Here is a 4,495-nt window from a genome sequence, read left to right as displayed (position 1 = left end):
CTCTCTCCCGGCAGTCGCAATGTTGGCCATGGTCGCCGCAAGCAGTCCCGCCGGCGCTTTCCCATACAAAGACCATGTGACTGACAAGCGCCGCGCGCCGCCTCGCCACACAGAGACCATGCAACTGACAAGAGAGTTCACTCCTCATATACGCGAAGGAACCGAGAGTGGTCATCCAGTCTCTTTGGTAGAGAGAGAGAGAGACGAGGAAAACAAACAAGCATGCAAATGGAATTATCGCGGCCGGAAAAATGATCGAGCTCATTTTTTTTAATCGTGCGATTAATTGATTTATTGACTATCGCGACAGGCCTAGGCGTCACTTCATAATGTCATAATGTGTTTTATTGATTTTCAGGGCTCTGAAAATTTCTGATTTTCCCAAACTTGTTAACGTTGGCTGTATTTGGCTGGAAATTATTTTGCAGCTATCCCTGCCCTACCCACTGCTGGTTATCTGGATCAGGAGTGTCCAGTCAATCAGAAGCTGGAAGATACCATTTCAGTTGAGGTTGGAGTTAGGGGAGGGCAAAATTAATTATCTTTCAGCCTCTGACTGACAACACACCTGATCCATTATTAGTCAGCAGGAAGTAGGGCAGGGATAGTTTGGAAACAAGCAGGAGAGTGGCTCTCGAGGACCAGGTTGGATTTAGTCATTGTGAATGATTATTATATGGCTACAATAGTTGACTATGTACAATTGGATTACAAGAAGTCTAAATCTTTGCTACATCCACAAAGTACTTAAAATAAAACAATATTGTTTACTGTTTTTATTTAACTACCCTCTTATTTAAGTTTGTGTGGTTTTTTTTCATTAACAGAATTTCCTAATGTTGTCTTGCCTCTTGACCACTGCATTCGGGAGAGAGCACAGAAGTGAGGGTATGCGTGTTAATGGTCTTTTCCAGCCATGGGGTTGTCCTATCCAAAATTGAATTTACATTTTACAAATATTTACATTTTGAAATAGGTGGCACCAGACCCTCAAGGAGCGCTTACCCCATGTCAACTGAAAGTAAGAAATATTATATATATCTAATTATTGTGAACAGCATGATTTTTTGTTTTTGTTTTGTAAGATAAAATCAGAGATTGATATGGTAAATATGGATGATGCTCAAAGACTGAGATGGCTGTTCACATGTGAAACATATAAATTAGCCAATTATCTTGAGAAAGCCTGGGAGAAGAGGAAAAAAGCTCTTTATCGAGATGATCTGTAGATGAGGATTTGTTTGTATATGCTGTGTGTGTGTGTGTATATGTGTATGTATATATTTGTATTCATGCATTTCTCCGAATGATTTGTATATGCGACCGGAAGATGTTTGCTAAATAAGTTTGTGGTGTCTTGTAATCCCATGTGGGATGGGCCAAATGTTTGGCATGACACAGAAATAAAATTTAACTAACTAACTATATATGGTGTTTAAAACACTGGCTTATTTGGAGTTTGTTGTCAACCTTTGTTAGAAGTACAAGTATTTAACCAAGTATCGAATGATTATTGATACCATTGTTTTCGCTCGCTGTCAATTCAGTCTCCCCTGAATTGACCTTTATTTGGATTTTTTTTTTTTGAGGTGAAGTAATCCTGTGTAATTTCTTTCACAGAATCATGTCAAATGCCTTAATGGCGAATTTCAATATGAGGAGTGGTGGCCAAATTGAAAAGAAGCCATTCAACGCTATACACCTTTGTACGATGTAATTCAAGGTAATTTTGGCCTTATGACATTCATATAAAAATCTCTTGTTCCTTGTCTAATATTAATGTAATTTTTATTGTTAACTTTTATCTATTCAGGGGACATTCTTTAAAAGACCACCTGTCTTTATCAGAAATGTCCTTTTCACTTTTACAGTTACACACCCAGTGAAGGGTCTTTCTTAAGGGCTCCACAGTATTGAAGAGGGCAAATGTTTGTTTTTTTGTTGTTGTTTTTTTTACTGTTCGAACACATTTAATGCAGAACATATTTTATTGGCATAAGATTGTTATGCAGTAATAATAAAATGGTTATTTTCCGACATTTTCAAAAAAAGTACGTCATTTACCTAAGAATTTGCCTTTTTCTTTTTTTTAAAACCATATTCTCTTTCTTCAGATGCTGTGATGAGGTGGAGCCCAAATGCTCCAGACTCAGACATTGATGTAGCGCAGTGGAGGAACACCTGAAGAACGCTCCAGGAAGAGCTGGGGGTGGTGGATATAAAAAAATGAGCCATAAACAAAACAAAAACCATAAAGCCATAAACAAATTTCATAGACTCTATAAAACTTTTATTTATGTCTGTTTAACAGTAATGCAAGACTGTTAGTAACTGAAAGTTAGTACTGCCACAGCTCTGACTTCTATTCATGAATATTATAGAAAGACTCATGTGTTGACTGTTCCTGTACTTTTGTTATATTCTGGTTTGATTAATGTCTGCTAAAGTAGCTGTTTAACAACTGGAAGACATTTCAAATGTAATATTCACAATAAAATGTTGTGCTAAATTATAACACTCATTTTTGCTTTAGTCCACAAATAATGTGTTGATGTACACGTGATTAAACGGTTTTATAGACGTCCAGGTCTGACCGGACCGATTTTGGACCTTTTTAGAACCTTTGTCAAGTTCAGATGTGTAAAAATAGCCTAAATGATTGCCTTTCACGATGTTACACAATATGGGTGTGATTATTTTATATGCAGGACTATATAAAATAATAAACCCATTTACGCGCAGAAAAGACGAGGAATTCACGGCCAGATGACGTCGAAGACGTCGGCTCAACTTTCATTTTGGAACTATTTTTCAACGGTGACGGTTCAATTCGGTTCAATACGAATACATGTACCGTTTCACCCCTAGTCTGTGCTGCGCCAGTTCCAAGTCGAACAAGCCTGTTAGCACCATAGATAAAGCACCATATAATAAAGGCTAGATGTCTTAAGTCACTTCCGGCATCACCGGCGGCCCTCTTGCCACAGGGAAGCTGTGAATTAAGCCTGTTTTATGCTTCTGCGTCGAACTGCCGCCGTAGCTACGTCGTAGGCTGTGTGTAGCGCGCGTACCCTACGGCGTACCCTGACGTGCACCTCTCCAAAAATGTAACAACGCGTCAAATCTACGCGGACACAAGCGCTGTGATTGGTCTGCCAGAACCCCTCCCTCGGGGTTTCACACGCTCCCTAGGTACGCGTCAACGCGGACAACGACACAGAAGTATAAATTAAAACCAACACGTTGCCTACGGCGTATAGGCTCCGGCGTAGGTCCGACGCAGAAGTATAATGAGGCCTTTAAGGTGAGTGATCAGCACGCACACAAATCCTCTCATCTCGCTGAAATCTTGACGGATTTACAAACGGTTTGGTTTCTTACAAACGTTATAACGTGGCTATAATTCTTTCATATGGAAGTCCATTGTTATAATTATTCATATGTATGTAGTGTCATAACTACATCTCTGACGTTTATAACAAACCAAACCGGTTGAAAATTGAGCAAGTTGTGGTTATTTAAAAGTACATGCACCATGTTAAGGCCTCATTATACTTCTGCGTCGGACATACGCCGGAGCCTATACGCCGTAGGCAACGTGTTGGTTTTAATTTATACTTCTGTGTCGTTGTCCGCGTTGACGCGTACCTAGGGAGCGTGTGAAACCCCGAGGGAGGGGTTCTGGCAGACCAATCACAGCGCTTGTGTCCGCGTAGAATTGACGCGTTGTTATATTTTTGGAGAGGTGCACGTCAGGGTACGCCGTAGGGTACGCGCGTGCGCTACACACAGCCTACGACGTAGCTACGGCGGCAGTTCGACGCAGAAGCATAAAACAGGCTTAACGAGTGAGCGAGCACCCTGTGGTAAGATGGCCGCCGTGTGCGGACGCCGACCTCCATTGGCCAGCAGCGCGGACGAGACATCTAGCCTTTATTATATGATATATGGTTAGCAGCACTCTCTGCTTGCCTGCTGCGTCACGTGGTTAGGTTGCGGTGCGTTGGTGCGTGGTTACAGATATTTATTAAACAGAATACAAGTTATTTCGAGTCACTTAACTCAAGTCCGAGTCAAGTCTCAAGTGAAGTGATGAATATAAAGTCAAAGTCAAGTCAAGTCTTTTATATTTGTCAAGCAAGTCTCAAGTCCTAAAATTTGTGACTTAAGTCCGACTCGAGTCCCCCACCTCTGCTGAATGAAAAGGGATTAAGCCATCGAGTGGAATGCAGAAACATAGAAAAGGAATTAGATTTCCTGCTGTTTAAGAGAGTGTTCCTAGACCGCACCGTTCTGGTTGAGCGGGTTACACAAGAGCCACACAAAACCTTCATGATAGACATTTAATGCCTCCGCCCACAGGCCCGGCCCTGACCAATTTGCTGCCCTAGGCAAGATTTTACCTGGTTTCACCAGGCTTTACCATTTCACCCCGTCATTGTGTTCATGATTATTTAGCATATATATATATATATATATATATATATAGTACCAG

General features: G+C 40.9%; 1 long non-coding RNA gene across 1 annotated transcript; it reads left to right on the top strand.

Moving 5' to 3' along the window:
• The first annotated feature begins 964 nt into the window (after positions 1 to 964).
• LOC311297291 lies at positions 965 to 2,231 on the top strand. The gene is made up of 3 exons (XR_014628794.1): positions 965 to 1,021; positions 1,621 to 1,723; positions 2,115 to 2,231. It is a non-coding gene; the product is annotated as an uncharacterized lncRNA (long non-coding RNA).
• The last annotated feature ends 2,264 nt before the right edge of the window (positions 2,232 to 4,495 follow it).

Source organism: Rutilus rutilus, assembly GCF_951802725.1.
Source record: "Rutilus rutilus genome assembly, chromosome: 9".
In the NCBI taxonomy this organism is placed as follows: Eukaryota; Metazoa; Chordata; class Actinopteri; order Cypriniformes; family Leuciscidae; genus Rutilus; species Rutilus rutilus.
Note: the sequence above shows the minus strand (reverse complement) of the source record. Positions and strands in the feature narration are given on the sequence as shown.